We start from the raw sequence: 14,814 nt of genomic DNA on the forward strand, positions 1-14,814 counted from the left end.
CCCAAACCGCTGCGCAGAAGTCAACCAAACTTCACCCAATAGTGTATTGTATCACAATCTAGTAGTTACATTTGAAAATTATGTTCTAGGACATTTTGTTTGAGCGCAATCCTCAAACTTAGGTCAAAAAAGCCATTTAAGCCTTTTCACAGTGAGATCTACGCGATATGGCCGAGAAATGTAATTTTGATGTTAACTCCCAAACCGCTGCGCAGAAGTCAACCAAACTTCACCCAATAGTGTATTGTATCAGAATCTAGTAGTTACATTTGAAAATTTTGTTCTAGGACATTTTGTTTGAACGCAATCATCAAACTTAATTTAAAAAGTCATTTAAGCCTTTTCACAGTGAGATCTATGCGATATGGCCGAGAAATGTAATTTTGATGTTCACTCAAAAACCGCTGCGCAGAAGTCAACCAAACTTCACCCATTAGTGTATTGTATCACAATCTAGTAGTTACATGTGGAAATTTGGTTCTAGGACATTTGATTTGAGCGCAATCCTCAAACTTAGGTCAAAAAAGCCATTTAAGCCTTTTCACAGTGAGATCTATGCGATATGGCCGAGAAATGTAATTTTGATGTTAACTACCAAACCGCTGCGCAGAAGTCAACCAAACTTCACCCAATAGTGTATTGTATCACAATCTAGTAGTTACATTTGAAAATTTTGTTCTAGGACATTTTGTTTGAACGCAATCATCAAACTTAATTAAAAAAGTCATTTAAGCCTTTTCACAGTGAGATCTATGCGATATGGCCGAGAAATGTAATTTTGATGTTAACTCCCAAACCGCTGCGCAGAAGTCAACCAAACTTCACCCAATAGTGTATTGTATCACAATCTAGTAGTTACATTTGGAAATTTGGTTCTAGGACATTTGATTTGAGCGCAATCCTCAAACTTAGGTCAAAAAAGCCATTTAACCCTTTTCACAGTGAGATCTATGCGATATGGCCGAGAAATGTAATTTTGATGTTAACTCCCAAACCGCTGCGCAGAAGTAAACCAAACTTCACCCATTAGTGTATTGTATCACAATCTAGTAGTTACATGTGGAAATTTGGTTCTAGTACATTTGATTTGAGCGCAATCCTCAAACTTAGGTCAAAAAAGCCATTTAAGCCTTTTCACAGTGAGATCTATGCGATATGGCCGAGAAATGTAATTTTGATGTTAACTCCCAAACCGCTGCGCAGAAGTCAACCAAACTTCACCCAATAGTGTATTGTATCACATTCTAGTAGTTACATTTGAAAATTTCGTTCTAGGACATTTGGTTTGAGCGCAATTATTAAACTTAGGTCAAAAAAGTCATTTAAGCCTTTTCACAGTGAGATCTATGCGATATGGCCGAGAAATGTAATTTTGATGTTAACTCCCAAACCGCTGCGCAGAAGTCAACCAAACTTCACCCAATAGTGTATTGTATCACATTCTAGTAGTTACATTTGAAAATTTCGTTCTAGGACATTTGGTTTGAGCGCAATTATTAAACTTAGGTCAAAAAAGCCATTTAAGCCTTTTCACAGTGAGATCTATGCGATATGGCCGAGAAATGTAATTTTGATGTTAACTCCCAAACCGCTGCGCAGAAGTCAACCAAACTTCACCCAATAGTGTATTGTATCACATTCTAGTAGTTACATTTGAAAATTTCGTTCTAGGACATTTGGTTTGAGCGCAATTATTAAACTTAGGTCAAAAAAGCCATTTAAGCCTTTTCACAGTGAGATCTATGCGATATGGCCGAGAAATGTAATTTTGATGTTAACTCCCAAACCGCTGCGCAGAAGTCAACCAACCTTCACCCAATAGTGTATTGTATCACATTCTAGTAGTTACATTTGAAAATTTCGTTCTAGGACATTTAGTTTGAGCGCAATCATTAAACTTAGGTCAAAAAAGCCATTTAAGCCTTTTCACAGTGAGATCTATGCGATATGGCCGAGAAATGTAATTTTGATGTTAACTCCCAAACCGCTGCGCAGAAGTCAACCAAACTTCACCCAATAGTGTATTGTATCACAATCTAGTAGTTACATTTGAAAATTATGTTCTAGGACATTTTGTTTGAGCGCAATCCTCAAACTTAGGTCAAAAAAGCCATTTAAGCCTTTTCACAGTGAGATCTACGCGATATGGCCGAGAAATGTAATTTTGATGTTAACTCCCAAACCGCTGCGCAGAAGTCAACCAACCTTCACCCAATAGTGTATTGTATCACATTCTAGTAGTTACATTTGAAAATTTCGTTCTAGGACATTTAGTTTGAGCGCAATCATTAAACTTAGGTCAAAAAAGCCATTTAAGCCTTTTCACAGTGAGATCTATGCGATATGGCCGAGAAATGTAATTTTGATGTTAACTCCCAAACCGCTGCGCAGAAGTCAACCAAACTTCACCCAATAGTGTATTGTATCACAATCTAGTAGTTACATTTGAAAATTATGTTCTAGGACATTTTGTTTGAGCGCAATCCTCAAACTTAGGTCAAAAAAGCCATTTAAGCCTTTTCACAGTGAGATCTACGCGATATGGCCGAGAAATGTAATTTTGATGTTAACTCCCAAACCGCTGCGCAGAAGTCAACCAAACTTCACCCAATAGTGTATTGTATCAGAATCTAGTAGTTACATTTGAAAATTTTGTTCTAGGACATTTTGTTTGAACGCAATCATCAAACTTAATTTAAAAAGTCATTTAAGCCTTTTCATAGTGAGATCTATGCGATATGGCCGAGAAATGTAATTTTGATGTTCACTCAAAAACCGCTGCGCAGAAGTCAACCAAACTTCACCCATTAGTGTATTGTATCACAATCTAGGAGTTACATGTGGAAATTTGGTTCTAGGACATTTGATTTGAGCGCAATCCTCAAACTTAGGTCAAAAAAGCCATTTAAGCCTTTTCACAGTGAGATCTATGCGATATGGCCGAGAAATGTAATTTTGATGTTAACTACCAAACCGCTGCGCAGAAGTCAACCAAACTTCACCCAATAGTGTATTGTATCACAATCTAGTAGTTACATTTGAAAATTTTGTTCTAGGACATTTTGTTTGAACGCAATCATCAAACTTAATTAAAAAAGTCATTTAAGCCTTTTCACAGTGAGATCTATGCGATATGGCCGAGAAATGTAATTTTGATGTTAACTCCCAAACCGCTGCGCAGAAGTCAACCAAACTTCACCCAATAGTGTATTGTATCACAATCTAGTAGTTACATTTGGAAATTTGGTTCTAGGACATTTGATTTGAGCGCAATCCTCAAACTTAGGTCAAAAAAGCCATTTAAGCCTTTTCACAGTGAGATCTATGCGATATGGCCGAGAAATGTAATTTTGATGTTAACTCCCAAACCGCTGCGCAGAAGTCAACCAAACTTCACCCAATAGTGTATTGTATCACATTCTAGTAGTTACATTTGAAAATTTCGTTCTAGGACATTTGGTTTGAGCGCAATCATTAAACTTAGGTCAAAAAAGCCATTTAAGCCTTTTCACAGTGAGATCTATGCGATATGGCCGAGAAATGTAATTTTGATGTTAACTCCCAAACCGCTGCGCAGAAGTCAACCAAACTTCACCCATTAGTGTATTGTATCACAATCTAGTAATTACATGTGGAAATTTGGTTCTAGGACATTTGATTTGAGCGCAATCCTCAAACTTAGGTCAAAAAAGCCATTTAAGCCTTTTCACAGTGAGATCTATGCGATATGGCCGAGAAATGTAATTTTGATGTTAACTCCCAAACCGCTGCGCAGAAGTAAACCAAACTTCACCCATTAGTGTATTGTATCACAATCTAGTAGTTACATGTGGAAATTTGGTTCTAGTACATTTGATTTGAGCGCAATCCTCAAACTTAGGTCAAAAAAGCCATTTAAGCCTTTTCACAGTGAGATCTATGCGATATGGCCGAGAAATGTAATTTTGATGTTAACTCCCAAACCGCTGCGCAGAAGTAAACCAAACTTCACCCATTAGTGTATTGTATCACAATCTAGTAGTTACATGTGGAAATTTGGTTCTAGGACATTTGATTTGAGCGCAATCCTCAAACTTAGGTCAAAAAAGCCATTTAAGCCTTTTCACAGTGAGATCTATGCGATATGGCCGAGAAATGTAATTTTGATGTTAACTCCCAAACCGCTGCGCAGAAGTCAACCAAACTTCACCCAATAGTGTATTGTATCACAATCTAGTAGTTACATTAAAAATTTTGTTCTAGGACATTTTGTTTGAACGCAATCATCAAACTTAATTAAAAAAGTCATTTAAGCCTTTTCACAGTGAGATCTATGCGATATGGCCGAGAAATGTAATTTTGATGTTAACTCCCAAACCGCTGCGCAGAAGTCAACCAAACTTCACCCAATAGTGTATTTTATCACAATCTAGTAGTTACATTTGGAAATTTAGTTCTAGGACATTTGATTTGAGCGCAATCTTCAAACTTAATTAAAAAAAGTCATTTAAGCCTTTTCACAGTGAGATCTATGCGATATGGCCGAGAAATGTAATTTTGATGTTAACTCCCAAACCGCTGCGCAGAAGTCAACCAAACTTCACCCAATAGTGTATTGTATCACATTCTAGTAGTTACATTTGAAAATTTCGTTCTAGGACATTTGGTTTGAGCGCAATCATTAAACTTAGGTCAAAAAAAGCCATTTAAGCCTTTTCACAGTGAGATCTATGCGATATGGCCGAGAAATGTAATTTTGATGTTAACTCCCAAACCGCTGCGCAGAAGTCAACCAAACTTCACCCAATAGTGTATTGTATCACAATCTAGTAGTTACATTTGAAAATTTTGTTCTAGGAAATTTTGTTTGAGCGCAATCATCAAACTTAATTTAAAAAGTCATTTAAGCCTTTTCACAGTGAGATCTATGCGATATGGCCGAGAAATGTAATTTTGATGTTAACTCCCAAACCGCTGCGCAGAAGTCAACCAAACTTCACCCATTAGTGAATTGTATCACAATCTAGTAGTTACATGTAAAAATTTGGTTCTAGGACATTTGATTTGAGCGCAATCCTCAAACTTAGGTCAAAAAAGCCATTTAAGCCTTTTCACAGTGAGATCTATGCGATATGGCCGAGAAATGTAATTTTGATGTTAACTCCCAAACCGCTGCGCAGAAGTCAACCAAACTTCACCCAATAGTGTATTGTATCACATTCTAGTAGTTACATTTGAAAATTTCGTTCTAGGACATTTGGTTTGAGCGCAATTATTAAACTTAGGTCAAAAAAGCCATTTAAGCCTTTTCACAGTGAGATCTATGCGATATGGCCGAGAAATGTAATTTTGATGTTAACTCCCAAACCGCTGCGCAGAAGTCAACCAAACTTCACCCAATAGTGTATTGTATCACATTCTAGTAGTTACATTTGAAAATTTCGTTCTAGGACATTTGGTTTGAGCGCAATTATTAAACTTAGGTCAAAAAAGCCATTTAAGCCTTTTCACAGTGAGATCTATGCGATATGGCCGAGAAATGTAATTTTGATGTTAACTCCCAAACCGCTGCGCAGAAGTCAACCAAACTTCACCCAATAGTGTATTGTATCACATTCTAGTAGTTACATTTGAAAATTTCGTTCTAGGACATTTGGTTTGAGCGCAATCATTAAACTTAGGTCAAAAAAGCCATTTAAGCCTTTTCACAGTGAGATCTATGCGATATGGCCGAGAAATGTAATTTTGATGTTAACTCCCAAACCGCTGCGCAGAAGTCAACCAAACTTCACCCAATAGTGTATTGTATCACAATCTAGTAGTTACATTTGAAAATTTTGTTCTAGGAAATTTTGTTTGAGCGCAATCATCAAACTTAATTAAAAAAGTCATTTAAGCCTTTTCACAGTGAGATCTATGCGATATGGCCGAGAAATGTAATTTTGATGTTAACTCCCAAACCGCTGCGCAGAAGTCAACCAAACTTCACCCAATAGTGTATTGTATCACATTCTAGTAGTTACATTTGAAAATTTCGTTCTAGGACATTTGGTTTGAGCGCAATTATTAAACTTAGGTCAAAAAAGCCATTTAAGCCTTTTCACAGTGAGATCTATGCGATATGGCCGAGAAATGTAATTTTGATGTTAACTCCCAAACCGCTGCGCAGAAGTCAACCAAACTTCACCCAATAGTGTATTGTATCACATTCTAGTAGTTACATTTGAAAATTTCGTTCTAGGACATTTGGTTTGAGCGCAATTATTAAACTTAGGTCAAAAAAGCCATTTAAGCCTTTTCACAGTGAGATCTATGCGATATGGCCGAGAAATGTAATTTTGATGTTAACTCCCAAACCGCTGCGCAGAAGTCAACCAACCTTCACCCAATAGTGTATTGTATCACATTCTAGTAGTTACATTTGAAAATTTCGTTCTAGGACATTTAGTTTGAGCGCAATCATTAAACTTAGGTCAAAAAAGCCATTTAAGCCTTTTCACAGTGAGATCTATGCGATATGGCCGAGAAATGTAATTTTGATGTTAACTCCCAAACCGCTGCGCAGAAGTCAACCAAACTTCACCCAATAGTGTATTGTATCACAATCTAGTAGTTACATTTGAAAATTATGTTCTAGGACATTTTGTTTGAGCGCAATCCTCAAACTTAGGTCAAAAAAGCCATTTAAGCCTTTTCACAGTGAGATCTACGCGATATGGCCGAGAAATGTAATTTTGATGTTAACTCCCAAACCGCTGCGCAGAAGTCAACCAAACTTCACCCAATAGTGTATTGTATCAGAATCTAGTAGTTACATTTGAAAATTTTGTTCTAGGACATTTTGTTTGAACGCAATCATCAAACTTAATTTAAAAAGTCATTTAAGCCTTTTCACAGTGAGATCTATGCGATATGGCCGAGAAATGTAATTTTGATGTTCACTCAAAAACCGCTGCGCAGAAGTCAACCAAACTTCACCCATTAGTGTATTGTATCACAATCTAGTAGTTACATGTGGAAATTTGGTTCTAGGACATTTGATTTGAGCGCAATCCTCAAACTTAGGTCAAAAAAGCCATTTAAGCCTTTTCACAGTGAGATCTATGCGATATGGCCGAGAAATGTAATTTTGATGTTAACTACCAAACCGCTGCGCAGAAGTCAACCAAACTTCACCCAATAGTGTATTGTATCACAATCTAGTAGTTACATTTGAAAATTTTGTTCTAGGACATTTTGTTTGAACGCAATCATCAAACTTAATTAAAAAAGTCATTTAAGCCTTTTCACAGTGAGATCTATGCGATATGGCCGAGAAATGTAATTTTGATGTTAACTCCCAAACCGCTGCGCAGAAGTCAACCAAACTTCACCCAATAGTGTATTGTATCACAATCTAGTAGTTACATTTGGAAATTTGGTTCTAGGACATTTGATTTGAGCGCAATCCTCAAACTTAGGTCAAAAAAGCCATTTAACCCTTTTCACAGTGAGATCTATGCGATATGGCCGAGAAATGTAATTTTGATGTTAACTCCCAAACCGCTGCGCAGAAGTAAACCAAACTTCACCCATTAGTGTATTGTATCACAATCTAGTAGTTACATGTGGAAATTTGGTTCTAGTACATTTGATTTGAGCGCAATCCTCAAACTTAGGTCAAAAAAGCCATTTAAGCCTTTTCACAGTGAGATCTATGCGATATGGCCGAGAAATGTAATTTTGATGTTAACTCCCAAACCGCTGCGCAGAAGTCAACCAAACTTCACCCAATAGTGTATTGTATCACATTCTAGTAGTTACATTTGAAAATTTCGTTCTAGGACATTTGGTTTGAGCGCAATTATTAAACTTAGGTCAAAAAAGCCATTTAAGCCTTTTCACAGTGAGATCTATGCGATATGGCCGAGAAATGTAATTTTGATGTTAACTCCCAAACCGCTGCGCAGAAGTCAACCAAACTTCACCCAATAGTGTATTGTATCACATTCTAGTAGTTACATTTGAAAATTTCGTTCTAGGACATTTGGTTTGAGCGCAATCATTAAACTTAGGTCAAAAAAAGCCATTTAAGCCTTTTCACAGTGAGATCTATGCGATATGGCCGAGAAATGTAATTTTGATGTTAACTCCCAAACCGCTGCGCAGAAGTCAACCAAACTTCACCCAATAGTGTATTGTATCACAATCTAGTAGTTACATTTGAAAATTTTGTTCTAGGAAATTTTGTTTGAGCGCAATCATCAAACTTAATTTAAAAAGTCATTTAAGCCTTTTCACAGTGAGATCTATGCGATATGGCCGAGAAATGTAATTTTGATGTTAACTCCCAAACCGCTGCGCAGAAGTCAACCAAACTTCACCCATTAGTGTATTGTATCACAATCTAGTAGTTACATGTAAAAATTTGGTTCTAGGACATTTGATTTGAGCGCAATCCTCAAACTTAGGTCAAAAAAGCCATTTAAGCCTTTTCACAGTGAGATCTATGCGATATGGCCGAGAAATGTAATTTTGATGTTAACTCCCAAACCGCTGCGCAGAAGTCAACCAAACTTCACCCAATAGTGTATTGTATCACATTCTAGTAGTTACATTTGAAAATTTCGTTCTAGGACATTTGGTTTGAGCGCAATTATTAAACTTAGGTCAAAAAAGCCATTTAAGCCTTTTCACAGTGAGATCTATGCGATATGGCCGAGAAATGTAATTTTGATGTTAACTCCCAAACCGCTGCGCAGAAGTCAACCAAACTTCACCCAATAGTGTATTGTATCACATTCTAGTAGTTACATTTGAAAATTTCGTTCTAGGACATTTGGTTTGAGCGCAATTATTAAACTTAGGTCAAAAAAGCCATTTAAGCCTTTTCACAGTGAGATCTATGCGATATGGCCGAGAAATGTAATTTTGATGTTAACTCCCAAACCGCTGCGCAGAAGTCAACCAAACTTCACCCAATAGTGTATTGTATCACATTCTAGTAGTTACATTTGAAAATTTCGTTCTAGGACATTTGGTTTGAGCGCAATCATTAAACTTAGGTCAAAAAAGCCATTTAAGCCTTTTCACAGTGAGATCTATGCGATATGGCCGAGAAATGTAATTTTGATGTTAACTCCCAAACCGCTGCGCAGAAGTCAACCAAACTTCACCCAATAGTGTATTGTATCACAATCTAGTAGTTACATTTGAAAATTTTGTTCTAGGAAATTTTGTTTGAGCGCAATCATCAAACTTAATTAAAAAAGTCATTTAAGCCTTTTCACAGTGAGATCTATGCGATATGGCCGAGAAATGTAATTTTGATGTTAACTCCCAAACCGCTGCGCAGAAGTCAACCAAACTTCACCCAATAGTGTATTGTATCACATTCTAGTAGTTACATTTGAAAATTTCGTTCTAGGACATTTGGTTTGAGCGCAATTATTAAACTTAGGTCAAAAAAGCCATTTAAGCCTTTTCACAGTGAGATCTATGCGATATGGCCGAGAAATGTAATTTTGATGTTAACTCCCAAACCGCTGCGCAGAAGTCAACCAAACTTCACCCAATAGTGTATTGTATCACATTCTAGTAGTTACATTTGAAAATTTCGTTCTAGGACATTTGGTTTGAGCGCAATTATTAAACTTAGGTCAAAAAAGCCATTTAAGCCTTTTCACAGTGAGATCTATGCGATATGGCCGAGAAATGTAATTTTGATGTTAACTCCCAAACCGCTGCGCAGAAGTCAACCAACCTTCACCCAATAGTGTATTGTATCACATTCTAGTAGTTACATTTGAAAATTTCGTTCTAGGACATTTAGTTTGAGCGCAATCATTAAACTTAGGTCAAAAAAGCCATTTAAGCCTTTTCACAGTGAGATCTATGCGATATGGCCGAGAAATGTAATTTTGATGTTAACTCCCAAACCGCTGCGCAGAAGTCAACCAAACTTCACCCAATAGTGTATTGTATCACAATCTAGTAGTTACATTTGAAAATTATGTTCTAGGACATTTTGTTTGAGCGCAATCCTCAAACTTAGGTCAAAAAAGCCATTTAAGCCTTTTCACAGTGAGATCTACGCGATATGGCCGAGAAATGTAATTTTGATGTTAACTCCCAAACCGCTGCGCAGAAGTCAACCAAACTTCACCCAATAGTGTATTGTATCACAATCTAGTAGTTACATTTGAAAATTTTGTTCTAGGACATTTTGTTTGAACGCAATCATCAAACTTAATTAAAAAAGTCATTTAAGCCTTTTCACAGTGAGATCTATGCGATATGGCCGAGAAATGTAATTTTGATGTTAACTCCCAAACCGCTGCGCAGAAGTCAACCAAACTTCACCCAATAGTGTATTGTATCACAATCTAGTAGTTACATTTGGAAATTTGGTTCTAGGACATTTGATTTGAGCGCAATCCTCAAACTTAGGTCAAAAAAGCCATTTAAGCCTTTTCACAGTGAGATCTATGCGATATGGCCGAGAAATGTAATTTTGATGTTAACTCCCAAACCGCTGCGCAGAAGTCAACCAAACTTCACCCAATAGTGTATTGTATCACATTCTAGTAGTTACATTTGAAAATTTCGTTCTAGGACATTTGGTTTGAGCGCAATCATTAAACTTAGGTCAAAAAAGCCATTTAAGCCTTTTCACAGTGAGATCTATGCGATATGGCCGAGAAATGTAATTTTGATGTTAACTCCCAAACCGCTGCGCAGAAGTCAACCAAACTTCACCCATTAGTGTATTGTATCACAATCTAGTAATTACATGTGGAAATTTGGTTCTAGGACATTTGATTTGAGCGCAATCCTCAAACTTAGGTCAAAAAAGCCATTTAAGCCTTTTCACAGTGAGATCTATGCGATATGGCCGAGAAATGTAATTTTGATGTTAACTCCCAAACCGCTGCGCAGAAGTAAACCAAACTTCACCCATTAGTGTATTGTATCACAATCTAGTAGTTACATGTGGAAATTTGGTTCTAGTACATTTGATTTGAGCGCAATCCTCAAACTTAGGTCAAAAAAGCCATTTAAGCCTTTTCACAGTGAGATCTATGCGATATGGCCGAGAAATGTAATTTTGATGTTAACTCCCAAACCGCTGCGCAGAAGTAAACCAAACTTCACCCATTAGTGTATTGTATCACAATCTAGTAGTTACATGTGGAAATTTGGTTCTAGGACATTTGATTTGAGCGCAATCCTCAAACTTAGGTCAAAAAAGCCATTTAAGCCTTTTCACAGTGAGATCTATGCGATATGGCCGAGAAATGTAATTTTGATGTTAACTCCCAAACCGCTGCGCAGAAGTCAACCAAACTTCACCCAATAGTGTATTGTATCACAATCTAGTAGTTACATTAAAAATTTTGTTCTAGGACATTTTGTTTGAACGCAATCATCAAACTTAATTAAAAAAGTCATTTAAGCCTTTTCACAGTGAGATCTATGCGATATGGCCGAGAAATGTAATTTTGATGTTAACTCCCAAACCGCTGCGCAGAAGTCAACCAAACTTCACCCAATAGTGTATTTTATCACAATCTAGTAGTTACATTTGGAAATTTAGTTCTAGGACATTTGATTTGAGCGCAATCTTCAAACTTAATTAAAAAAAGTCATTTAAGCCTTTTCACAGTGAGATCTATGCGATATGGCCGAGAAATGTAATTTTGATGTTAACTCCCAAACCGCTGCGCAGAAGTCAACCAAACTTCACCCAATAGTGTATTGTATCACATTCTAGTAGTTACATTTGAAAATTTCGTTCTAGGACATTTGGTTTGAGCGCAATCATTAAACTTAGGTCAAAAAAAGCCATTTAAGCCTTTTCACAGTGAGATCTATGCGATATGGCCGAGAAATGTAATTTTGATGTTAACTCCCAAACCGCTGCGCAGAAGTCAACCAAACTTCACCCAATAGTGTATTGTATCACAATCTAGTAGTTACATTTGAAAATTTTGTTCTAGGAAATTTTGTTTGAGCGCAATCATCAAACTTAATTTAAAAAGTCATTTAAGCCTTTTCACAGTGAGATCTATGCGATATGGCCGAGAAATGTAATTTTGATGTTAACTCCCAAACCGCTGCGCAGAAGTCAACCAAACTTCACCCATTAGTGTATTGTATCACAATCTAGTAGTTACATGTAAAAATTTGGTTCTAGGACATTTGATTTGAGCGCAATCCTCAAACTTAGGTCAAAAAAGCCATTTAAGCCTTTTCACAGTGAGATCTATGCGATATGGCCGAGAAATGTAATTTTGATGTTAACTCCCAAACCGCTGCGCAGAAGTCAACCAAACTTCACCCAATAGTGTATTGTATCACATTCTAGTAGTTACATTTGAAAATTTCGTTCTAGGACATTTGGTTTGAGCGCAATTATTAAACTTAGGTCAAAAAAGCCATTTAAGCCTTTTCACAGTGAGATCTATGCGATATGGCCGAGAAATGTAATTTTGATGTTAACTCCCAAACCGCTGCGCAGAAGTCAACCAAACTTCACCCAATAGTGTATTGTATCACATTCTAGTAGTTACATTTGAAAATTTCGTTCTAGGACATTTGGTTTGAGCGCAATTATTAAACTTAGGTCAAAAAAGCCATTTAAGCCTTTTCACAGTGAGATCTATGCGATATGGCCGAGAAATGTAATTTTGATGTTAACTCCCAAACCGCTGCGCAGAAGTCAACCAAACTTCACCCAATAGTGTATTGTATCACATTCTAGTAGTTACATTTGAAAATTTCGTTCTAGGACATTTGGTTTGAGCGCAATCATTAAACTTAGGTCAAAAAAGCCATTTAAGCCTTTTCACAGTGAGATCTATGCGATATGGCTGAGAAATGTAATTTTGATGTTAACTCCCAAACCGCTGCGCAGAAGTCAACCAAACTTCACCCATTAGTGTATTGTATCACAATCTAGTAATTACATGTGGAAATTTGGTTCTAGGACATTTGATTTGAGCGCAATCCTCAAACTTAGGTCAAAAAAGCCATTTAAGCCTTTTCACAGTGAGATCTATGCGATATGGCCGAGAAATGTAATTTTGATGTTAACTCCCAAACCGCTGCGCAGAAGTAAACCAAACTTCACCCATTAGTGTATTGTATCACAATCTAGTAGTTACATGTGGAAATTTGGTTCTAGTACATTTGATTTGAGCGCAATCCTCAAACTTAGGTCAAAAAAGCCATTTAAGCCTTTTCACAGTGAGATCTATGCGATATGGCCGAGAAATGTAATTTTGATGTTAACTCCCAAACCGCTGCGCAGAAGTAAACCAAACTTCACCCATTAGTGTATTGTATCACAATCTAGTAGTTACATGTGGAAATTTGGTTCTAGGACATTTGATTTGAGCGCAATCCTCAAACTTAGGTCAAAAAAGCCATTTAAGCCTTTTCACAGTGAGATCTATGCGATATGGCCGAGAAATGTAATTTTGATGTTAACTCCCAAACCGCTGCGCAGAAGTCAACCAAACTTCACCCAATAGTGTATTGTATCACAATCTAGTAGTTACATTAAAAATTTTGTTCTAGGACATTTTGTTTGAACGCAATCATCAAACTTAATTAAAAAAGTCATTTAAGCCTTTTCACAGTGAGATCTATGCGATATGGCCGAGAAATGTAATTTTGATGTTAACTCCCAAACCGCTGCGCAGAAGTCAACCAAACTTCACCCAATAGTGTATTTTATCACAATCTAGTAGTTACATTTGGAAATTTAGTTCTAGGACATTTGATTTGAGCGCAATCTTCAAACTTAATTAAAAAAAGTCATTTAAGCCTTTTCACAGTGAGATCTATGCGATATGGCCGAGAAATGTAATTTTGATGTTAACTCCCAAACCGCTGCGCAGAAGTCAACCAAACTTCACCCAATAGTGTATTGTATCACATTCTAGTAGTTACATTTGAAAATTTCGTTCTAGGACATTTGGTTTGAGCGCAATCATTAAACTTAGGTCAAAAAAAGCCATTTAAGCCTTTTCACAGTGAGATCTATGCGATATGGCCGAGAAATGTAATTTTGATGTTAACTCCCAAACCGCTGCGCAGAAGTCAACCAAACTTCACCCAATAGTGTATTGTATCACAATCTAGTAGTTACATTTGAAAATTTTGTTCTAGGAAATTTTGTTTGAGCGCAATCATCAAACTTAATTTAAAAAGTCATTTAAGCCTTTTCACAGTGAGATCTATGCGATATGGCCGAGAAATGTAATTTTGATGTTAACTCCCAAACCGCTGCGCAGAAGTCAACCAAACTTCACCCATTAGTGTATTGTATCACAATCTAGTAGTTACATGTAAAAATTTGGTTCTAGGACATTTGATTTGAGCGCAATCCTCAAACTTAGGTCAAAAAAGCCATTTAAGCCTTTTCACAGTGAGATCTATGCGATATGGCCGAGAAATGTAATTTTGATGTTAACTCCCAAACCGCTGCGCAGAAGTCAACCAAACTTCACCCAATAGTGTATTGTATCACAATCTAGTAGTTACATTAAAAATTTTGTTCTAGGACATTTTGTTTGAACGCAATCATCAAACTTAATTAAAAAAGTCATTTAAGCCTTTTCACAGTGAGATCTATGCGATATGGCCGAGAAATGTAATTTTGATGTTAACTCCCAAACCGCTGCGCAGAAGTCAACCAAACTTCACCCAATAGTGTATTTTATCACAATCTAGTAGTTACATTTGGAAATTTAGTTCTAGGACATTTGATTTGAGCGCAATCTTCAAACTTAATTAAAAAAAGTCATTTAAGCCTTTTCACAGTGAGATCTATGCGATATGGCCGAGAAA

The sequence above is a fragment of the Corythoichthys intestinalis genome, chromosome 18 (genome assembly GCF_030265065.1).
Source record: "Corythoichthys intestinalis isolate RoL2023-P3 chromosome 18, ASM3026506v1, whole genome shotgun sequence".
Lineage (NCBI taxonomy): Eukaryota > Metazoa > Chordata > Actinopteri > Syngnathiformes > Syngnathidae > Corythoichthys > Corythoichthys intestinalis.